At 44.6% G+C, this 25,236-nt stretch overlaps 1 protein-coding gene and 1 long non-coding RNA gene across 12 annotated transcripts in view; one reads left to right on the top strand and one right to left on the bottom strand.

Annotated features, from left to right (window-relative positions):
* The window catches only part of LOC134927784 (poly(rC)-binding protein 3-like), a 2,026,162-nt gene that overhangs the window by 256,153 nt on the left and 1,744,773 nt on the right, over nt 1–25,236 (bottom strand). The gene's annotated exons all lie outside the window — the stretch shown is intronic.
* LOC134927785 (uncharacterized) overlaps nt 1–25,236 on the top strand; it is a 135,392-nt gene that overhangs the window by 61,626 nt on the left and 48,530 nt on the right. The window contains exon 3 of the long non-coding RNA XR_010177729.1: nt 21,744–21,923. This is a non-coding gene — a long non-coding RNA (uncharacterized LOC134927785). The remainder of the gene's footprint in view (nt 1–21,743; nt 21,924–25,236) is intronic.

Here is a 25,236-nt window from a genome sequence, read left to right as displayed (position 1 = left end):
GCTGCCCAGGGTGCCCCCCCGTGCCCTGCACCCTGTAGTGCCTCTGTGTGTGGGAGCATAGCGCGCAGCGTGCGATCGCTGTGCGGTACCTCAGAAGCCGTCATTGAAGTCTTCTTTGCTTCTTCTACTCACCTGTCTTCTGACTTCTGGCTCTGCAAGGGGGGTGACGGCCAGCTCTGGGAATGAGCCCCTAGGCGTACCTAGTAATCAAACCCTCAGGAGCTAATGGTGTCCTGTAGCCAAAGAAGCAGTGCCTTGAAACTCACAGAAGTAGGTCTGACTTCTCTCCCCTAAGTCCCACGAAGCAGGGAGACTGTTGCCAGCAGTTCTCCCTGAAAATAAAAAAAACCTAACATACGTCTTTTTCAGAGAAACTCAGTAGAGATCCTCAGAGTGCATCCAGTCTCACTGGGCACAGATTCTAAACTGGAGTCTGGAGGCGGGGCATAGAGGGAGGAGCCAGGTCACACAGTTTGAAAGTCTTAAAGTGCCCATGTCTCCTGCGGATCCCGTCTATACCCCATGGTTCTTGTAGTGACCCCAGCATCCTCTAGGACGTATGAGAAAAGAAGGGTGGGAGCAACAGTCACATCAAGAACCTAACATCATTCAATTTGTGGCCCAACTGTATGACTGTTTAAGGCAAATAGAGCCACTTATGAATGAGCACATGAACAGAGCTCAACAGCATCAAAAATGTAGTTATGACGTTACTGCAGTTCACTGGTCTTTTAAACCAGGAGATAAGGTATTGGTTCTCGAACCCACAACTGAAAGTAAAATGTATGCCCAGTGGCAAGGCCCTTATGAGATCATAAAGGTTGTGGGACCTGTTAACTAGTTTGGCAAGAGGGTAGAAGGAAGGAAGTACAAATCTATCATGTGAATTTTTTAAAACCCTGGAAAGACAATACCAGTCAACCCTCTTTAGTGGCCATCAAAACCCCAAATTGTCAGGTTCCTATGGAAGTCACCTTGAATCCCAGCCAGAAACAAGAAGTGGTAGACTTAGTAGCACAGTACCAGTTCTCGTCCATCCCGCGGAAAGCTCAAATCATAAAACATGATATTATTACTCCACCCAGGGTGGTGATAAAACAAAGGCCGTATCGCATACCTGAGGCTAAACAGGCAGCTGTAAAACGGGAAGTGGAGGAGATGCTTCGTCTAGAGGACATACAGTAGAGGAGTCAAACAGTGAATGGAATAATCCCATTGATTTAGTCAGGGCCGGTTCAAGGGCGCTCTGCGCCCCGGGCAGGAAATGGGCGTGGCCTAATACAGGGGGCGTGGTCAATTATGCCCCCTGTACATTAAAAGCGCCGCTTGAATGCTGAGCGGTGCGCGATGACGTCATCGCGCACCGCACAGCAAAAGGTCCTCTCCACGAAGGGAAACTAGACGCATAGCGTCTAGTTCCCTTCAGGAGGCGGACGGGGATGGGGACGGGGACGGCAGCGGAGGCGGACAGGGACACAGCGGGCAGCAGTGGCGGATCTTGCCACGGTGCGGCGCCCTCCGGAGGGCGCCAGCGCCCTCCGGAAGGCGGCGCCCCGGGCAAAAGTCCTGCTTGCCCGTGGCAAGATCCGCCACTGGATTTAGTGCCTAAGACTTTGGGAGCCTTAAGATTCTGTAATGATTTCCAAAAATTTAATTACATTTCTCAGTTTGACTCCTACCCTATGCCACGAGTTGACGAATTAGTAGAAAATTTAGCAAAAACTCAGTATCTCACTACTTTTGCCTTAACAAAAGGGTACTGCCAAATTCCTTTGACTGAAGACAGCCTTTTCTTCTCTTTCAGTAAACAGTACTGCCCTTTGGTTTACAATGGAGCCCCTGCAACTTTCCAAAGAGCTAAGAACAAGTTGTTCTGGCCTCATAGAGAATATGCCACGGAAAATTTCGATAATATTGTCATTTTTAACTCTGATTGGGAGTCACACCTTTTGAATGTGGGGGCAGTGTTACAGTATCTACGGGCACAGGGTTTCACAGCTAACCTAGAGAAATGAGCCACTGAAATGGTGGAGGCAAAGTATTTGGGTTATATTGTAGGCAGAGTGCAAGTTAAGCCTCAACCTAACAAAGCAGAAGCAGTGCTCACAGGGCCTAAACCAAAATGTAACATTTCTGAGTCTAGTAGGCTATTATCACAGATTTATTTGTCATTTTGCCACTAGGGTGGAACCACTAACAGTGTTTGAAGAAACAGTCCCCAGACAAATGATGGTCTAGACCAGCAGAGGCTGCATAGCAGGAGTTAAGGCATGCCTTGCGTGCAGAGCATGTTTTAAAAGCTCCTGAATTTAAGAAGCAGTATACTGTATATTGGAGATGGATGCTTCTGAGACTGGGTTAGGGGCAGTCCTTTCCCAAGAGGTATATGGGGAGGAGAAACCCATCCTCTACTTTAGCTGCAAATTGCTGCCCAGAGAATGCAAATAATTATCTGTGGAACAGGAGTGCTTGTAGATTAAATGGGCAGTAGAAACGCTAAAATATTTGCTGGGACAAGAATTTTGGCTAATCACAGATGATGCACCCTTGCACTGGATGCACTTGTCCACCCATGGAGAATGCACTGTCCATAGAGAATGCATGGCATGGCCATTGTGAGCAAATAGTCACACCCTGGCATGCTCTGGTGTGGCGAGGCCAACCTGCGATGCATGCACAAGTACGGCCGTATTGAGGGTTGAATGAACCTGGCTACATCTGTATCCTTATTAAGAATAATGGCCTCTCCAGCATATGGTTTTATTTTTTTTATTATAATTAATTTATTTATATATATTTAAAGTCTATAACTGGACAAATATTTTTCTATCTATACATATTATAAATGAGAACGTCTGTTTGTTTGTTTGTTTGTTTGTTTGTCTGATTGAGAAACCACTGAATCAATTGCGATGCGGTTTTCACCATTGTGTAGATAATTTTCCCAGGCAGGTTTTAGGAGGCTGTGGGTGGGACTCCCTTACATTAGCTTAACGGTTTGTATTTTGTTGAGATATATATCATGTATATAGGGCTGATTGAAAAGTAATGAGTCTGCCTCTGTTTTTCTGTCCCATAGGTAGACAATGGCAATGCTACTGTATGCTGGTTATTGTGAAGCACATACATTGATGTGTCTGAACCTGCAGTTGGACTACCGTAGTCTTCTTTGTTTGGTCACAGCTAGTGAAAGATCTTCAAATGTTTCAGCATGGCAGATGAGGATTACGTCAGAAATGTGTGATTGAATTTTGTTTTAGACTTGGAAAAAGTGGGAATGAAACTCATGAAATGTTATGGCAAGCATACATTGGAGAAACAATTAGTCGTGCTGCAGTATTTTGTAGTGATGTGCACCGGACATTTTTCGGGTTTTGTGTTTTGGTTTTGGATTCGGTTCCGCGGCCGTGTTTTGGATTCGGACGCGTTTTGGCAAAACCTCACCGAAAATTTTTTGTCGGATTCGGGTGTGTTTTGGATTCGGGTGTTTTTTTCAAAAAACCCTAAAAAACAGCTTAAATCACAGAATTTGGGGGTCATTTTGATCCCATAGTATTATTAACCTCAATAACCATAATTTCCACTCATTTTCAGTCTATTCTGAACACCTCACAATATTATTTTTAGTCCTAAAATTTGCACAAGGTCGTTGGATGACTAAGCTAAGCGACCCAAGTGGCCAACACAAACACCTGGCCCATCTAGGAGTGGCACTGCAGTGTCAATCAAGACAGGATGGCACTTCAAAAAAATTGTCCCCAAACAGCACATGATGCAAAGAAAAAAAGAGGCGCACCAAGGTCGCTGTGTGACTAAGCTAAGCGACACAAGTGGCCGACACAAACACCTGGCCCATCTAGGAGTGGCACTGCAGTGTCAATCAAGACAGGATGGCACTTCAAAAAAATTGTCCCCAAACAGCACACGATGCAAAGAAAAAAAGAGGCGCACCAAGGTCGCTGTGTGACTAAGCTAAGCGACACAAGTGGCCGACACAAACACCTGGCCCATCTAGGAGTGGCACTGCAGTGTCAATCAAGACAGGATGGCACTTCAAAAAAATTGTCCCCAAACAGCACATGATGCAAAGAAAAAAAGAGGCGCACCAAGGTCGCTGTGTGACTAAGCTAAGCGACACAAGTGGCCGACACAAACACCTGGCCCATCTTGGAGTGGCACTGCAGTGTCAATCAAGACAGGATGGCACTTCAAAAAAATTGTCCCCAAACAGCACATGATGCAAAAAAAAAAAAAAAAGAGGCGCACCAAGGTCGCTGTGTGACTAAGCTAAGCGACACAAGTGGCCGACACAAACACCTGGCCCATCTAGGAGTGGCAATGCAGTGTCAATCAAGACAGGATGGCACTTCAAAAAAATTGTCCCCAAACAGCACATGATGCAAAGAAAAAAAGAGGCGCACCACAGGTATAGACTGTAGATGGATAGTATACTTAATGAATGACGACACAGAGGTAGGTACAGCAGTGGCCTACCATACTGCTATATATAGTATACTGGTGGTCACTGTGTCAGCAAACTGCAAAACTAAAATGCACCACAGGTATAGAATGTAGATGGATAGTATACTTAATGGATGACGACACTGAGGTAGGTACAGCAGTGGCCTACCGTACTGCTATATATAGTATACTGGTGGTCACTGTGTCAGCAAACTGCAAAACTAAAATGCACCACAGGTATAGAATGTAGATGGATAGTATACTTAATGAATGACGATACAGAGGTAGGTACAGCAGTGGCCTACCGTACTGCTATATATAGTATACTGGTGGTCACTGTGTCAGCAAACTGCAAAACTAAAATGCACCACAAGTATAGAATGTAGATGGATAGTATACTTAATGGATGACGACACAGAGGTAGGTACAGCAGTGGCCTACCGTACTGCTATATATAGTATACTGGTGGTCACTGTGTCAGCAAACTGCAAAACTTAAATGCACCACAGGTATAGAATGTAGATGGATAGTATACTTAATGGATGACGACACAGAGGTAGGTACAGCAGTGGCCTACCGTACTGCTATATATAGTATACTGGTGGTCACTGTGTCAGCAAACTGCAAAACTAAAATGCACCACAGGTATAGAATGTAGATGGATAGTATACTTAATGGATGACGACACAGAGGTAGGTACAGCAGTGGCCTACCGTACTGCTATATATAGTATACTGGTGGTCACTGTGTCAGCAAACTGCAAAACTAAAATGCACCACAGGTATACAATGTAGATGGATAGTATACTTAATGGATGACGACACAGAGGTAGGTACAGCAGTGGCCTACCGTACTGCTATGTATAGTATACTGGTGGTCACTGTGTCAGCAAACTGCAAAACTAAAATGCACCACAGGTATAGAATGTAGATGGATAGTATACTTAATGGATGACGACACAGAGGTAGGTACAGCAGTGGCCTACCGTACTGCTATATACAGTATACTGGTGGTCACTGTGTCAGCAAACTGCAAAACTAAAATGCACCACAGGTATAGAATGTAGATGGATAGTATACTTAATGGATGACGACACAGAGGTAGGTACAGCAGTGGCCTACCGTACTGCTATATATAGTATACTGGTGGTCACTGTGTCAGCAAACTGCAAAACTAAAATGCACCACAGGTATAGAATGTAGATGGATAGTATACTTAATGAATGACGACACAGAGGTAGGTACAGCAGTGGCTACCATACTGCTATATATAGTATACTGGTGGTCACTGTGTCAGCAAACTGCAAAACTAAAATGCACCACAGGTATAGAATGTAGATGGATAGTATACTTAATGGATGATGACACAGAGGTAGGTACAGCAGTGGCCTACCGTACTGCTATATATAGTATACTGGTGGTCACTGTGTCAGCAAACTGCAAAACTAAAATGCACCACAGGTATAGAATGTAGATGGATAGTATACTTAATGGATGACGACACAGAGGTAGGTACAGCAGTGGCCTACCGTACTGCTATATATAGTATACTGGTGGCCACTGTGTCAGCAAACTGCAAAACTAAAATGCAACACAGGTATAGAATGTAGATGGATAGTATACTTAATGGATGATGACACAGAGGTAGGTACAGCAGTGGCCTACCGTACTGCTATATACAGTATACTGGTGGTCACTGTGTCAGCAAACTGCAAAACTAAAATGCACCACAGGTATAGAATGTAGATGGATAGTATACTTAATGGATGACGACACAGAGGTAGGTACAGCAGTGGCCTACCATACTGCTATATATAGTATACTGGTGGTCACTGTGTCAGCAAACTGCAAAACTAAAATGCACCACAGGTATAGAATGTAGATGGATAGTATACTTAATGAATGACGACACAGAGGTAGGTACAGCAGTGGCTACCGTACTGCTATATATAGTATACTGGTGGTCACTGTGTCAGCAAACTGCAAAACTAAAATGCACCACAGGTATAGAATGTAGATGGATAATATACTTAATGAATGACGACACAGAGGTAGGTACAGCAGTGGCCTACCGTACTGCTATATATAGTATACTGGTGGTCACTGGTCAGCAAAACTCTGCACTGTACTCCTCCTATATAATATTCATTATACTGGTGGTCCCCAGTCCCCACAATAAAGCAGCACACTGAGCACAGATATGGAGTGTTTTTCAGGCAGACAACGTATACTGGTGGTCACTGTCAGCAAAACTCTGCACTGTACTCCTGCTATATAATACAGCTGCTCCCCAGTCCCCACAATTAAGCAGTGTGAGCACAGATATATTATGCAGCACACTGAGCACAGATATGGTATGGAGCGTTTTTTTTAGGCAGAGAACGGATAAAAACTGGTGGTCACTTATCAGCAAAACTCTGCACTGTACTCCTCCTAACAGCTGCTCCCCAGTCCTCCCCACAATTAAGCAATAAAGCAATCAAGTTCAACAATAAACGGAGAGGACGCCAGCCACGTCCTCTCCCTATCATCTCCAATGCACGAGTGAAAATGGCGGCGACGCGCGTCTGCTTATATAGAATCCGAATCTCGCGAGAATCCGACAGCGGGATGATGACGTTCGGGCGCGCTCGGGTTAGCCGAGCAAGGCGGGAAGGTTCGTACCTGCCGAGGACCCGTGTAAAAAGGGTGAAGTTCGGGGAGGTTCGGTTTCCGAGAAACCGAACCCGCTCATCTCTAGTATTTTGGTGGTAGAAGCACTTCAAAGAGGGTAATATGTGAGTGACTGTCGAAGAGCTTTCTGGGAGACCATCCACCAATTACAGATGTCAACATTGCCAAAGCTGCAGAGATGTTGCAAAATGACAGAAGATTAACTTTACGCAAACTTTTGGCTTCATTTGGCATCTCATTTCAAAAGGGTTCAGCATATTGTGACAAAGGAACTACAAATGCATCACGTGTGTGCGAGGTGGGTACCCAGAAATCTTACAGAAAAGCAGATATGATGACGTTGAATTATCATGAAAAAACAACTGTACATAAAGAATTTCTCAACAGATGATGTAGTGAAAAATGCCACAGCTGCAACACTAAAAAAAGAGTGTCACAAAATAGTATACTGCACATCTTTGAATAATTGTTGAAACGCTGCAAAAAATTTATTGAATATGATCCTGTGGAGTCATCTGATTCAGAATTTAAAAAAATCAGTCTCAATACTTTTCCATCGGGCCAATGGCTGGAGCATACAGTGAGAGGGCCAATGTGTTTTATTTTTTTTCCCTGTTGGGGACCATGTGTGTGTGTGTTTTCTTTCCTGTGGGGACAATGTGTGTGTGTGCATTTTTCCTGTGGGGGCTAATGTATTTGGGTTATTCCATGACACACAATGCATTAAAATTCAATTTTACATAGCGAAAATAAAATTTGGCATAACTGCGTACATTTTAGTATATTTATTCTGCAAAAAGATCATAGTATATGGTATGATAATTGAAAATCAATATGTTTATCATGTATCAACTTCCTGAGTGTGTTAACATTGAGTATATATGGAAGCTGTTGAAGTGGATGCAAAAATGGATAATTTCCACTTATTTTTATAAACATATTTTATATGGCCATCATCACCAAATTAAATATTTTATATATGCTCACAGTTAATCAGGAAGATAAACAGGCCTACATTGATTAATTCATGTGGATTCTACAGGTTTGAATAATTTGTAGCAGAGCCCTTTGACTGGGGACAGAAATGTAATGTGCGTCAAATTCGTATGTAACGTGAGTCATATGTCAAAACTGATTTTAAATATAGCTTGGTTAACATTCTGTTTCTTGCCAATCATAAGTTTAGGGTCTTATAAGTGTATAGTATAACAATTACATTGCAAAAATAATTAGTAGAGCAGGTTGAAATAAATATATAAATCCCCTCAGTTACCTCAGTTCCTGTGACCATTCAATTGTAACATGAATCATGCATGTAAACTATAAAATGTAACTACTAAGAGCGTACTTATTTTTCTGCTTCTAAGCATTAATAAAGACTAAACACACAAAAAAAGAAAACTGATCAGATAGGCGCTACTTGTATATAAAGTCCTTCACAACTGGATATAGTTATACACAGAGGTGGGTATGATCTTGATTTCTTCACAGAGAATATTCCTCCCGATGTTCAACATATAAAGAGAAAACAGGGATTTGGTAAACCTCCAATATTAATCTGTAAATGCCAATATGGATAATGAAGCGTCACAACACTGACCTTGGGCAAAAGCCCTATGTGCACATAAAGGTATCTTTTGGGGTTCCTTAAATAAATATTTTCAATTTCTGCTACAGCCGTGGCAATGCATACAACACATCAATTGTAGTGATACTGACCTTAAAAAGGTACCCTATATTCACGTAAAGGTTTCTTTCAAGGCAGATATCCACTCATAAGGATTTCCAAAAGGGGTGCCTTTTATTTTTTGGTCGCTTCACCATACAAACGGTTTTGAATAAAAACGATTTAGACAGGGCCGGTGCAAGGTTTCTCGGCACCCTAGGCAAAACTTCTACCTACTGCCCCTTCCCCCTACCCACCCTTCAGATGAAAGGCATGCTGCTCTCTCACCCACTCCCCCTTACTCTGATAAATGTCTGCTGTTCTATCCCGCCCCACCATCTGTGTGCATGGTGCTGCTCATCCTCCCAGACTGTGTGCATTGCCTGCTCCTCATCTCCCCCCCCCCCCCCTCACCACACTGCTGCTCTTGCCCTCTTTCCTTATCAATGCAGAGAATGCACTGTACAGCCACCGTACCTGCATGCTGCAGTGCAGAGTTGGGACTGTGGGTGAAGTGATAAAGTGGAAGGAGATAAAGTACCAGCCATTCAGCTCCTAACTGTCATTTTTCAAACCCAGCCTGTGACATGGAAGTTAAAATCTGATTGGCTGGTCCTTTATCACCTTCCACTTTATCACTTCACCGAGATTAATAAATCTTCCCCTGAGTAGTCTGTGAAAGAGCCTGGAATGAAGAGCAGTGCTGCATGTCACCCCCAGGCAGGACTCCAGGAGCTGTCAAAGTTACTGCCTGTGCCGGGTGGAGGTGGAGCTGGAGGCTGCAATACGGGAGCTTAGCAGTCACGGCTACTGTAAGATAAGAGTTCTGGGGGATTGCAGCGGCTGTGAAAGGTAGGACCATGCAACCTTTTTTCAGGCAACTGTAGCAGGCCGCCTCCTCTGGTCCCGGCGCCCCTAGGCAGCTGCCTAAAGCTGCCTAGTGGAAGCTCCGGCCCTGGATTTAGATAAAAAATAGGATTTTAATACCTACCGGTAAATCCTTTTCTCTTAGTATGTAGAGGATGCTGGGGACTCCAAAAGGACCATGGGGTATAGACGGGATCCGCAGGAGACATGGGCACTTTAAGACTTTAAATGGGTGTGAACTGGCTCCTCCCTCTATGCCCCTCCTCCAGACCTCAGTTATAGGAACTGTGTCCAGAGGAGACGGACATTTCGAGGAAAAGGATTTTGTTAAACTAAGGGTGAGATACATACCAGCTCACACCACAACACACCGTACAACATGGCATTTAACTAAAACCAGTTAACAGCGTGAACCAAAGAGATCGGCAACAGGCTGACCTTTACCAAAACACAACCTTTGTGTACCAAGCAATAACTATTTACAATTACTGCAGATAGAGTCCGCACTGGGACGGGCGCCTAGCATCCTCTACGGACTAAGAGAAAAGGATTTACCAGTAGGTATTAAAATCCTATTTTCTCCTTCGTCCTAGAGGATGCTGGGGACTCCAAAAGGACCATGGGGTTTATACCAAAGCTCCAGACCGGGCGGGAGAGTGCGGATGACTCTGCAGCACCGATTGAGCAAACATGAGGTCCTCATCAGCCAGGGTATCAAACTTGTAGAATTTTGCAAAAGTGTTTGAACCCGACCAAGTAGCTGCTCGGCAAAGATGAGCCCACCTTCCTAGTGGAATGGGCTTTCACCGACTTTGGTAACGGCAATCCTGCCGTAGAATGAGCCTGCTGAATCGTATTACAGATTCAGCGTGCAATAGTCTGCTTAGAAGCATGAGCGCCAACCTTATTGGCCGCATACAGGACAAACAGCGCCTCTGTTTTCCTAACAGGAGCCATTCTGGCTACATAAATTTTCAAAGCTCTGACCACATCAAGAGACTTGGATCCGCCAAGGCTTCAGTAGCCACAGGCACCACAATAGGTTGGTTCATGTGAAACGACGAAACCACCTTAGGCAGAAATTGTTGACGAGTTCTCAATTCTGCTCTATCCTCATGGAAAATCAGATAGAGGCTTTTGTGAGACAAAGCCGCCAATTCGGACACCCGCCTTGTGGACGCCAAGGCCAATAGCATGGCTTTTTTTTAAGTGAGAAATTTCAACTCAACCTTTTGTAAAGGTTCAAACCAATGTGACGTAAGGAACTGTAACACCACGTTAAGGTCCCACGGTGCCACTGGGGGCACAAAGGGAGGTTGGATGTGCAGCACACCCTTCACAAAAGTCTGTACTTCTGGAAGTGAGGCCAATTCCCTTTGAAAGAAAATTGATAAGGCCGAAACCTGTACTTTAATGGAGCCTAACTTCAGGCCCGCATCCACACCTGCTTGCAAAAAGTGGAGAAAATGACCCAGTTGAAATTCTTCCGTAGGAGCCTTCTTGGATTCACACCAAGACACATATTTTCTCCAAATGCGGTGATAATGCTTCGCCGTTACCTCCTTTCTAGCTTTAAGTAGAGTGGGGATGACTTCCCCGGGAATACCCGTTCTAGCTAGGATTTGGCGTTCAACCACCATGCCGTCAAACGCAACAGCGGTAAGTCCTGGAACACGCACGGCCCCTGCTGTAACAGGTCCTATCTTAGAGGAAGAGGCTAGGGATCTCCTGTGAGTAATTCCTGAAGATCTGGATACCAGGCCCTCCGTGGCCAATCTGGAACAACGAGTATCGCCTGAACCCTTGATCTTCTTATGATCCTTATCACCTTTGAGATGAGTGGAAGTGGAGGGAACACATAGACCGACTGAAACACCCACGGTGTCACCAGTGCGTCCACTGCTATTGCTTGAGGGTTCCTCGACCTGGAACAATATGTCTGAAGCTTCTTGTTGAGGAGAGACGCCATCATGTCTATTTGAGGAAGTCCCCAACGACTTGTCACTTCTGCAAAGACCTCTTGATGAAGACCCCACTCTCCCGGCTGGAGATCGTGTCTGCTGAGGAAGTCTGCTTCCCAGTTGTCCACTCCTGGAATGAAGACCGCTGACAGAGCGCTTGCATGTTTTTCCGAAGAATCTTGGTGGCCTCCGTCATCGCCGCTCTGCTCTTTGTTCCGTCCTGGCGGTTTACGTGCGCCACGGCTGTAATGTTGTCTGACTGAATCAGGATGGGCAGGTCGCGAAGAAGATGTTCCGCTTGCCGAAGGCCGTTGTAGATGGCCCTTAACTCCAGCACGTTTATGTGCAGACAAGCTTCCTGACTTGATAATTTTCCCTGGAAATTTTGTCCCTGTGTGACTGCTCCCCAACCTCGGAGACTCGCGTCCGTGGTCACCAGAACCCAATCCTGGATCCCGAACCTGTGACCCTCTAGAAGGTGAGCACTTTGGAGCCACCACAGGAGAGAAACCCTGGCCCTGGGGGACAGGCTTATCTTCCGATGCATGTGCAGATGGGACCCGGACCACTTGTCCAGCAGATCCCACTGAAAAGTTCTTGCATGGAATCTGCCAAACGGAATGGCCTCGTAGGCCGCCACCATTTTCCCCAGCACTCGAGTGCAGTGATGAATCGACACTCTGGGCGGTTTCAGAAGTTCCTTGACCATGTTTTGGAGTTCCTGAGCCTTTTCCAACGGGAGGAAGATCCTCTGCCGTTCCGTGTCCAGAATCATGCCCAAAAACGACAGCCGAGTTGTCGGAATCAACTGCGACTTTGGTAGGAGCCAGCCATGTTGTTGCAGCACCTTCAGGGAGAGCGCAACGCTTTTTAGTAACTGCTCCCTTGATCTCACCTTTATCAGGAGATCGTACAAGTATGGGATAATTGTGACCCCTTGATTGCGCAGGAGCACCATCATTTCCGCCATTACTTTGGTCTTTCCACGGCCCTGAGGATTTTCACCAAACGGCAACGTCTGAAATTGGTAGTGACAATCCTGAACAGCGAACCTCAGGAACGCCTGAGGAGGAGGATATATGGGGACATTTAGGTATGCATACTTTATGTCGACTGACACCATCAAATCCCCCCCCTCCAGACTGGAGATCACAGCTCGGAGAGATTCCATCTTGAATTTGAATCTTTTTAAATACAGGTTGAGGGATTTTAAGTTCAGAATCGGTCTGACCGAGCCATCCGGCTTTGGGACCACGAACAGGGCTGAATAAAACCCCTTCCCCTGTTGTAACGGAGGAACCGTGACAATGACTTGCTATTGGCACAGCTTTTGTATTGCCGCACACACTATCTCTCGCTCTGGGTGAGAAACTAATAAGGCCGATTTGAAAAATCGGTGTGGTGGCACATCTTGGAACTCCAGTTTGTACCCTTGGGTCACAATTTCCAGTACCCAAGGATCCAGGCCTGACCGAAGAGCTGAATACGTGCCCCCACCGGTGCGGACTCCCGCAGAGGAGCCCCAGCGTCATGCGGTGGATTTGGTAGAAGCTGGGGAGGACTTCTGCTCCTGGGAGTTTGCCACAGCCAGTGATATTTTTCCTCTTCCCTTACCTCTGGCCACGAGGAAGGAAGATCCACGCCCTTTCCTGAATTTATGAGATCGGAAGGATGCATCTGGTCTTGAGGCGCTTTCTTTTGCTGTGGAGGGACAAAAGTCAAAAAGGAAGACTTACCCACGGTAGCCGTAGACACCAGGTCCACGAGGCCTTCACCAAACAACACATCACCTTTGAAGGGCAGGGCCTCCATAGCCTTTTTAGAGTCAGCATCACCATTCCACTGATGAGTCCACAACGCCCTCCTAGCCCTTGATCCCAAGAGGCCAATATCTCTCGCCGCTTCCCTTAGATATATCGCTGCGTCCCTGATATGACCCAGCGTCAAAAGCACGTTATCCCTATCCAGATAAGTTATCTGCCCACCTTTCAATAGCGCTACTCACCCATGCCGACGCCACGGCCAGCCTGAGCAGCGTACCCGTAGTAACATAAATAGATTTTAAGGTAGTTTCCTGCTTACGATCTGCAGGATCCTTTAGGGCTGCCGTGTCAGGGGACGGTAGCGCCACCTTCTTGGACAAATGCGCCAGAGCCTTGTCCACCGTGGGTGAGGATTCCCACCGAAACCTATCCTGCGAGGGAAAAGGATACGCCATAGCAATCCTCCTGGGAATCTGCAGTCTCTTGTCAGGGGATTCCCAAGCCTTTTCAAAAAGAGCGTTCAGTTCATGAGAGGGAGGAAACATTACCTCAGGTTTCTTTACCTTAAACATACAGACCCTTGTGTCAGGGACAGTGGGGTCTTCTGTGATATGTAATACCTCTTTAATTGCCACAATCATGTACTGAATACTCTTGGCCACCTTAGGATGTAACTTAGCATCATCATAATCGACACTGAAGTCAGAATCCGTGTCGGTATCAGTGTCTGCTATCTGGGTAAATGAACGTTTCTGCGACCCTGAGGGGGCCTGAGATTGTGACAAAACATCTCCCATGGATTGTCTCCATGCCTGGTTCTGAGACTCAGATTTGTCTAACCTCTGATGTAATAAAGCCACACTTGCATTTTAAACACACCCAATCAGCAGTCGGCGGTGCCGACGGAGTCACTCCCACATTCTGTTCAGTCTCCACACCAGCCTCCTCCTGGGAAAAGCCTTCAACCTCAGACATGCCGACTCACGCGTACCGACACCCCCAAACACACTGGGCTATAGGGGACAGACCCACAATAAGGACCTTCAGAGAGACAGAAAGGGAGTTTGCCAGCTCACATCCAGTGCCTCACCGGTCTGAAGGAATTAAACAATGCCTCAGACCTGTAAACACTTTTTTATCAATAATCAACACCAAAATGTTGTGCCCCCCCTTCTTTTTGTGCACCCTATTACTTGTGTACAGCAGTGAAGGGCCAGGAGCAGCGTCTCTGCTGCAAGCTGTGGAGAAAATGGCGCTGGTTAGAGCCGAGGGAGGAAGCCCCGCCCCCTACCCGGCGCGCTTCGTTCCCGCTTTTATTTATACTGGCAGGGGTCTGTATACATTGCCTATGCAATGTATACCTTCATGCCAGTCCCAAAAAGAGGATTTATTGCTGCCCAGGGCGCCCCCCCCTGCGCCCTGCACCCATATAGAGCCACTTGTGTGTGGGAGCAATGGCTTCTGCCACCTTTGAAGTCTTCTTGTTTCTGCTACTCACCCGGCTTCTCTCTTCAGGCTCTGTGAGGGGGGCAGGGGCGCGGCTCCGGGAACGAGCAGCTAGGCGCACCAAGTGATCAGACCCTCTGGAGCAAATGGTGTCCAGTAGCCTAAGAAGCAGAGCCTTTGAACTCACAGAAGTAGGTCTGCTTCTCTCCCCTCAGTCCCACGAAGCAGGGAGCCTGTTGCCAGCAGTGCTCCCTAAAAAAAATAAACCTAACAAAAGTCTTTTTTAGAGAAACTCAGTAGAGCTCCCCTAGAGTGCACCAAGTCTCCTCTGGGCACAGAATCTAACTGAGGTCTGGAGGAGGGGCATAGAGGGAGGAACCAGTTCACACCCATTTAAAGTCTTAAAGTGCCCATGTCTCCTGCGGTCCTCTTGGAGTCCCCAGCATCCTCTAGGACGAAGGAGAAAAACAATTTATTACTGTTGTTGTTTTCATTGTAAAAACAGGAACCATAAAAAAGATGCGGTTCAATACCATATAAACACAATCCAAGATAAAAGGTGTATATGTAAAATACAAAAAGTGGGTTTGATTAAAAACCCCAGAGGAAGACCAGTGGGAAACACACTATAGGTTTTCCTGGAGTCCAAACTCCGGAACTTTTCGGAAACCAGATAATTTTAAAAGTAATCACCACATTAACTGGTTAAGGAGTATACCGGTCAGTCAGTTCCAACGCATTAGGCGGAACTGTACGAGGAATGAAATTTATGAACTACAGTCAGGAGTTTTGAAACAACAGTTTGTGTCAAAGGGATTTGATGAAAATCATGTAGAAACTGTAAGGCAGAAGTATAGACAGATAGATAGATCTAAAATGTTGGAACCAAATATAAAGATTAGAGTAGATGAGTGAAAGAATATCCCAGTAATTAACAAGTCGAAAAGATAATTAGAAAACATTGGAAGGTGATGACCAAGGACCCCATTCTTAAGGGATATATCGATGAAAAACCACATTTTGTGTATCGAAAAGCGCAAAATTGGAAGAATAATTTGGTGAGGAGTGTGTTACCTATTGAACCAAAGAATAAATTATCTCTAAGGGATTTTATCGATGCGGTACCTGTAGTATGTGTAAGGCGTGTAAATGGGATACACCTAAGATTACAGAATATAGATCAAACCAAACCGGGAAGGTCTATAGGATTAATGATTTTATTACTTGTCACAGTAAGAAATGTATATACCTGTTAGAATGCAAATGTGGTAGGCAATACATTGGAAAAACCAAACGACATCTGAAAGAAAGGTTAGCGGAACATGGGGGTCATTCCGAGTTGTTAGCTCGTTGCCGATTTTCGCTATACTGCGATTAGTCGCTTACTGCGCATGCGCATGGTACGCAGAGCGCATGCGCTTAGTTATTTTACTAAAAACTTCTACGGCGCATTTCAGTCGCACTGGTGTTCGGTAAATGATTGACAGGAAAGGGGCGTTTCTGGGCGGCAACTCAGCGTTTTCCCGGCGTTGGCTAAAAAACGCAGGCGTGTCAGGTAAAAACGCAGGAGTGGCTGGAGAAACGGGGGAGTGGATGGCCGAACCCAGGGCGTGATTGTGACGTCAAACCAGGAACTAAACGGACTGATGTGATCGCAATCTAGGAGTAGGTCTGGAGCTACTCAGAAACTGCAAGGAATTATTTATTAGCAGTTCTGCTACTCTTTCGTTCGCTATTCTGCTAAGCTAAGATACACTCCCAGAGGACGGCGGCCTAGCGCTTGCAATGCTGATAAAAGCAGCTAGCGAGCGAACAACTCGGAATGACCACCTGTATCACTACAATTGATGTGTTGTATGAATTGCCACGGTTGGTGTAGGAATTGAAAATATTAATTTAAGGAACCCCAAAAGATACCTTTATGTGCACATAGGGCTTTTGCCCAAGGTCAGTGTTGTGATGCTTCATTATCCATATTGGCATTTACAGATTAATATTGGAGGTTTACCAAATTCCTGTTTTCTCTTTATGGGGGTCATTCCGAGTTGTTCGCTCGCAAGCTGCTTTTAGCAGCTTTGCACACGCTAAGCCGCCGCCTACTGGGAGTGAATCTTAGCTTATCAAAATTGCGAACGAAAGATTAGCAGAATTGCGAATAGACACTTCTTAGCAGTTTCTGAGTAGCTCCAGACTTACTCGGCATCTGCGATCAGTTCAGTCCGTTTCGTTCCTGGTTTGACGTCACAAACACACCCAGCGTTCGCCCAGACACTCCTCCGTTTCTCCAGCCACTCCCGCATTTTTCCCAGAAACGGTAGCGTTTTTTCGCACACACCCATAAAACGGCCAGTTTCCGCCCAGAAACACCCACTTCCTGTCAATCACATTACGATCACCAGAACGAAGGAAAAACCTTGTAATGCCGTGAGTAAAATACCTAACTGCACAGCAAATTTACTTGGCGCAGTCGCACTGCGGACATTGCGCATGCGCATTAGCGACTAATCGCTCCGTTGCGAGAAAAAAATAACGAGCGAACAACTCGGAATGACCCCCTATATGTTGAACATCGGGAGGAATATTCTCTGTGACGAAATCAAGATCATACCCATCTTTGTGTATAACTATATCCAGTTGTGAAGGACTTTATTTACAAGTAACGCCTATCTGTTCAGTTTTCTTTTTTGCGTGTTTGGTATTGATTTGGAGTTGTGGTGTAACTCAAAAACAAGGACGGAGGCTGCTGCTGTGGGCGCAAGATTTTAACCCTATCTTTCTTTTTATTAATAAAGACTACTTATCCCATAAAATGTATAATTATCACATTTTTAAAATGTTGATTTTCCGCTTCATTTTTGTATGTGGTGTATTTAAACTTCTAAAAATTAACATGAACTGTAACGCGAGTCACATGGAGTATTGCAGGTGCTAGCAAGCAAATGATGCCCAGTCATTCTGGCACTTGTGCCATCCTGCCGTTGTAGCCTTGGTTAATCAGTAATCCACCTGTACAGAACAATATTATTATAAATATTAACTCATAATTACCTCTATACTCAAAGCTAGAGGGTGGTTGCCCTTAGTGAGGGGGGAGGGGGAATTTTGGGGTCCCCACTACTTTAGGGTTGTCTGCCTGGGGCTGACCACTGGTTATTATTTTATAATGGGTTCCCATGCTGTGTGTAATGTTCTATAGGCAATATTAAATGTTTCATTGGAACGTTAAAATAGATAATAATTTACAGCTTTTTCCTACATTCCGTTAGTTTGCAAAAAACAGTATTATTCCTGTGATGCTGTCTCATTGCTCTCCAGTACAGATGACAGAATTACACTTTGCCCAACTATCTACTAATAATGAATGAGATAGAAAAGCAGGTGAACAGAAATGTGAAGGGTAAACTTCTCAGTGCTGTATAAAGGTGTAAATTTGTGGAAAATCTTAGGGGGAAATTCACTTGACCGCAGAAAATTAAAAAAAAAAACTCTTGCAGCACTTAACACTAAATAAGCAATTGGAAGCTTCAAATTAGCTTCATTTGTCAGTAATTACTCAGTAGTAAATTAGTAATCCAAGATTGGACATGAGTTTTTTTGCAGGCTAAACTTTGTGCTCCCTTAGTATGGATGAGCATTTCAGAGAGAATAGCAATCCTAGAAAAGTAATGTGAACATAATGCTTAACAGTACCAAGAGTTGGTGAGCAACAGGCTCTGAGATGAGTGAAATGTGCAGTTTGTGAGCACTTTGTGATAAATTTGAATATGTAGCATACTGTGGATAACTTTATCATACCTCTCAAGTTTTGAAGGCATCATGCGGGACCGCACACCGAAAAGGGGGCGTGACTTAAGGTGGAGGGTGTGGCATTGGGTGGAAGGGGTGTTGCATAACACCCCCTATTATCATTTTGGGGGCATTCCCAGCACACGGTGAGCAGCTGGGCAGCTTCCTGGCTCATCTCCCTGCACATGTACACGTCATCTTTTCAGTGATCACCGGCTGCTTTGCAGAGCTGAGCAGTGATAATCACAGGCTCTTCCAACCTCCCCCCACTCGTGGGACACTATGGCCAGCAGGTGGGATAGCAGGACACTGTCCGAATAGAGGGACTGTCCCACTGGAATTGGGACAGTTAGGAAGTATGCTTTATTGGTCACAGATAATACTTTATTTAAGGATGAATGTGTTAAAACACTAAAAATGTGTTACTAAATGTGAGAGAAGAGTGTTATTGGAATCAGTATGATATCCCAGCTATCAGGATACTGGTGGCAATCACCGAGTGTGCCCTCACGGGCTCACTTCACTCACCATGCTTCGGGCCCGGTGGTGATCTTTGGTTGCCACAGGGTTATATTCCCCCTCGGGTGGTGCTGTGGACCACCATCCAAGTCAGGAGTCCAGCCATTATTTCATCGGGTGTTGGGATTCTGGTGTCAGGATCCTGACAGCCGGTATCCTGACAGCTGGTAAATTGACTGCCTCCCGTGTCATCTATGCATAATCTTCATAGTTTAACATAGCAGTAATGGTGATACCTAACTTATGCTAATTGTCAATATAATGGCTTAAAGCAAGAAGTAGGTATGAAATTATTAATATGGGAAAATAATACCACCACAGAGGAAGTGACCATGGAAAAGGTCTAAAAATATGACAGAAAGCAGGCAAAGAGGTAGCAGCATAAATCCCTAAATTTGCGTAAAGCCTGTGTGAAACAAACTCATCAGTCTGTCAAACATATATATACACTGTTCCAGTGTGAGGGTAAACTGCATTAATAACACATGTGTTTAGGGAGTAGCTGGAGGGATCCGCCTATTCAGGGAAGAAAAGCCAGGTGTCACCATGACAAAGGGCTGCAGTGTGGAAGATGCTGCAGAAAGTAGTCAGTGTGGAAGCCAGTCAGATCTCAGTATGTGGAAGAGCTGCTGAAGGTCAGGAGGTCCGTGTCTAACCCTGGAGGAGACAGGGAAGACCATCAAGCTCAATGAAGCAAGTCAAATTGTGAGGCTGTACAAGTCAAGCAGGCCAGAATTCTATTTGTCAGAGAAAGGACAGAGACTGGGAGGAGCAAGAGTCAAAGCCAGGCTATGCTAACTGTTTCTGAAAAGGGATCCCGACAAGGATCACAAGCTCGGTGCCAGAATCCATACCACCAGGTTCCTGAACGCAGGTTTGCCAGGGCTGCGGACAGGTAAGCCTTGGAGAAGGGGGAAAGGAGGGGGGGGGGGGGCGGGATAGACTGCAGGGATGGGGATTAGGTTTAGGTACCCCTGGGGAGGATTAGGGTTAGGCTGATTCAGATTTATTGGTATGCATCTGGTTTTGCATCAGTTGCAACCAAATACTGTGCTTCTTGCATTATCTGCTTGCAGGGAAATGCTGGAAGACCAGTTAAGACTTTTAGGATATGGGGGGTGATTCAGACCTGATCGTAGATGTGCTAAATTTAGCACATCTACAATCAGCTTTCCTGACATGCGGGGGGACGCACAGCACAGGACTAGTCTGATGCACATATCAGGGCCGACCTCCCCGCACAAGTACAAAAGCATCGCACAGCGACGATGCTTTTGTGCTGGAAGAGTAGCTCCAAACCAGCGCAGCTCCTGCGTGCTGGCAAGGAGCTACCAGTCGCAGCCCAGGTCGCAGTGGCTGCGTGTGATGTCACGTAGCTTCCACGGCCCACCCCTCCAACGGTCTGGGCATGCCTGCTTTGCCTGGACTGCGCCCCCTAAATGGTGGCTAAACACAGCCAGCCTGCCCCCTCCCGCCCAGCAACCGCCTCTGCCTGTCAATCAGGAAGAGATGATCGCTGGGCTACGACAGCCATCGGCTGTCCACCATGCGCCGGCGCATGCTCAGTTCAAACCTGATCGCTGCTGTGCAAACACGCACAGCACCGATCGAGTCTGAATTAGCCCCAAGGTGCACTCTGTACCTGTCTCCTTCAGTGTACCAGTCTATGGCTGCATCCAATAGTGTTAGACCTCTAGTGCCAGGAGTCACTTGGAGGCGGAGTTATATGATGTAGGTTCCTGTTCCTTCATCTCTGAGTGAGAAGAGTGTGACACACATAGAGAGATTGAGAGACAGAGTCCTGGTGTAGAGCTGAGACTGGGAGCTGATACAGTGTTCCAGTGCATGCATCATCTTCTCTACAGTGCGAGTCAGACTGCACGGCTGTGCAGTCCTCCATCCCTCACCACCACAGACATCTCCTGATAAGTACCACTACCTAATGATGTTACCTTGTGTGATCTATGGGCTCCTGATTACCATTATCAGTGTTACATCTGACTCACCTGTGTACACTAAATAAACCTGCATTACTGTTTAAGTCATCTAGTGTGTGGACTGACATCACTGCACCAGATAGCCCAGTACACACTCTGCCAACAAAGACAATACCTTCACATATTTTCCAGACAACTGGTCCTTTCCAAGTTATACAAATTAATATTTCAGCTTCCAAAGGTTAGGATGTTTTAGTATGTATTGGTTTGTGTAGACATGTTCAGTGGCTGAATAGAGCATCAAGTACAGCAAAGAAATTGGTAAAGGAATTTGTCTGTAGGCATGGTTTACTATGTGATATCATCTAACCAAGGCACACATTTTACGGGACTAGTGTTTAAACAGATGTGCCAACCAGCAGGAAAATTGAACATTACAATGGGACTTTTAAAAACAAGCTGGACAAAATATGTAACAAGACTAGTTTGCAGTGGCCAGAAGCTTTGCCATTAGTACTACACTCAATCTGGACCACCTCTAGAGGAGAACTGAATATTTCTCCTCATGAGATACTATTTGGAAGATTGCCCAATGTTACTATTGCACCCGCATATGAACTCAGTAAAACAAAATGATTTAACTGTGAATTATCTTTTTTCATTAGGCAAGCAGCTGAAGAAAATACACATTGCTGTGACCAGCACACAACCAACTCCTATAGAAAGTGCATGTCATGAACTACAAGCTGGTGATATGGTAATGGTCAAAAATTTCCTAAGACTGGACTCGCTGACAGATCGGTGGGAAGGACCTTATCAAGTCTTGCTGACAACTTCAACTTCTGGTAAGATAAAGGGGAAGACATTGTGAATTCATGCCATATGCTGCAAAAAATCACATCTGCGGAATACACTCTTCAAGATGCAGCTTCTACACTTCACCAATGAAACCAACAAGTGAGTGGTTTGGGCATAATAATCCCTTGTGCCACTTGCCAATGCAGTATCTCTGTGCAGGGTACATAGCTCCTAGATGAGTACTGTGAAGATCAAAGACTATGTTGAACATAATGATGTTAATGGGCCAAAGTCCAGACTATGGACTATGGGGGTGCATTCTCTCATGTGCATTTTTAATTACAATAATATTTGTTCTGATTGGGTTTGGTAAATACACTCTAAATCCTATGAAAAACATTATGAAGAATACAGGTAATAAATCTATATTATGTAAACATAGTATACCAGGAAAAAATGTGTACTCATGACCCTGCATAGGGAAGAACATAAAAACTAATTTACAGGTAACTCCATGATATAAATGCATAGTAGAACTGCAACAACTCTCCTATGTAGTCCCTTTGTGAAAGTTACTAATTAATGGATCAATACCCAAGAAATATTCCCATAGAACATGATTTGATGCCATATAATTTGACATATTTAAAACATCACATTAATAGGGAAGTGAAAAGAGGAGACATATCTTTTAGATTTTCCAATAGGTGAATGAACTGCTAGGAGTCTATTCCCATTATCTACTATTTATCTTGTAGAAAATGCTGTGTCCCAGATATTGATAGTACTAGATCAGATGGTAGAAGAGTTGGTGGCTTCAAATAACCAGACAGTAGAGGAACTTGTTCAGGTGAGAAAGGTGGCTTTCCAGAATGAAATGACATTGGGTCAATTGTTGGCAGCAGAAGGTGGCACATGTGTTGTTGTGGGACAAGAATATTGTACTACATTGAGGATCATAGGGCTGAGATTAGTGCCCACTTAAGCAAAGTGTGAAAATTGCAGAAGGAAATGAGGTGCTGGTAAAGGTTGGGATCCCCTTGGATGGTTAGAAGGTTGTATTGCAAAGCTTTTCTCTTGATTAATACAGTATATTATGTTTGCTGCCATTGTTGTAGAAATCATACACCTAACCATCAAGTGTGGGCCTGTACTTTGTGTTTAGTGTGTAAGGGATTTATAAAGTTGAAAATACATCAAGAAAAGACCATTGTAGTAATAGATCAGGAGGGTCCAATGGACCAGGTAACCCAGGAAAACAGTCAGGACAGCAGGAAAGGCAGGTGGAGTATGTTGACATGAAAAAGTCATATGAAAGCTTACAGCTCATGGAAGTTTACCTTATATACCAGACTCTAGAAGGAGACCAGGAAGGCAGGGAGGGTGCTCAGCATTTACATTTCATTTATGAACTAAATAGCAAGAAGGAAACTGATAAGGATGAGTATGTTAAACATTAAATAGCAACAAGTTTCAATTAACTGTACCGAAACCCTGTATTGGAAGCCAACACCGGAAGGTTCACATGAAAAGTTAGGGACCTCCTGTCCGATGTGGTGTGCATTGGCAATAAAGCCAATCTCCGTAGAAATACCATTTTCCCTGTGTTGTATGTCTACCTAATCCTCACTAGAAATTGTGAATTGGAACCTTTTTGATTTGTGTATTAGAGTGCCAAGTATATTGGCAAAGAATGGAATGATATGGATAACTGAATACACAAAATGGAAGCTGTATGTCATTTTGTCTTAGTGATAAAAGAAAACTGTTTCTTTAATAGTAATTTATGTTTGCATAGACACTTAGATTTTAGTAACAATTAAGGAAGTTAGTCTAGCTGTACATAATTTCATAGACTGTGATTAGCTAGTATCCTATAGAAAAGGGAAGTCAAAAGTACAGTATGTTGACGGTAAAAGTATATTTTTAATATTAAAGTCATAATAACAAGATGCTAAGCTAATTAATCGGAAATCCCCTATAAAGGAAGTATATAAATTATAATATATTCTGATATTTTAATATAATTGGTCTCTGTATATGATTGACCTGTTGATTTGATTGGTTTATGTAATACTGTCATTAGGTATATAAGATTAAATAATTATGTATGTCTTCAGTTCACAATTCATTTTATTGGGGTGTGGTTCGTTTTATCGACAGTGTCTAGGTCGACAATGTTTAGGTCGACCACTATAGGTCAACAGTCACTAGGTCGACATGGATGGAAGGTCGACAGGGTTTCTAGGTCGACATGTGCTAGGTCGACAGGTCTAAATGTCGACATGAGGATTTTTTTTTTGTGTCGTTTTCTTCGTAAAGTGACCGGGATCCCAAATTAGTGCACCGCGTCCGCTCGCCATGCTTCGGGCATGGTGCCTTTGCTACGCTACCGCTTCGCTCGGCACACTTTACCGTTCCAATCGTAGTCCACGTGTATCGTTAAGTATGAAAAAATCTAAAAAAAAGTGAAAAACTCATGTCGACCTTTAGACCTGTCGACCTAGCACATGTCGACCTAGAAACCCTGTCGACCTTCCATCCATGTCGACCTAGTGACTGTCGACCTATAGTGGTCGACCTAAACATTGTCGACCTAGACACTGTCGATCTTCAGACCGGATCCCATTTTATTGTGATCTCCTGTGTATGTTACACAAAATAAATCTACAAAGAGATTTTTCTTCAATTACTTATTGATGCTATATCATCACGGATGCACAACCTTCTTCATCTCCCCAAGAAGTGGCTGGAGCCAGAAAACTAACCAGACCACAGACTGTTAAAAGGGTTGTTATCAACCGATATATGTGGTCGTTGCTGGTAGCACTGTGTAAGTGGGTGAGCCATGCAAACCCTGAAACAGCAGACCAGTTGTTCAACATGCTAGAGAGGTATGTGTCAGCCGAGGAACTGTGGAGCACAAACTAATGTTCCCAAGTCCCACAACGGCTATCTCATGTGACTTCTGGTTAGACTGTACCATGGGAAAAGGATCCTGGTCATGGGGATGAACTTAAGACTGATGGTTTGGAACCTGGAGACCTGCCACCAGTACCAGGAAGGTTCTCGCTACGTAAAATAATTTCTAATAGTACAATCCAATGATAATAGTATGATCAAATGTTTCCGATGTGTTGAATTGGCCAATATTGCTAAAACTTGTCCAGTAACCTCTGATCCCATGCAATGTGACTAAGCTTATGGAAATCCCTGAATGTCCTTCTTCGCTCTGACAGCTTGCTCAGTAGAATGACAGACTGAGCCAAAGAAACAATTATGTACAGTACAATCACTATAGAAGGCAAACAGATAAAAGCTTTGTTAGACTCTGGTAGTCTGGTGACTCTTGTAAAAACC

This window comes from Pseudophryne corroboree, chromosome 5 (assembly GCF_028390025.1).
Source record: "Pseudophryne corroboree isolate aPseCor3 chromosome 5, aPseCor3.hap2, whole genome shotgun sequence".
In the NCBI taxonomy this organism is placed as follows: domain Eukaryota; kingdom Metazoa; phylum Chordata; class Amphibia; order Anura; family Myobatrachidae; genus Pseudophryne; species Pseudophryne corroboree.
This window is presented reverse-complemented; position numbering and strand designations above follow the sequence as displayed.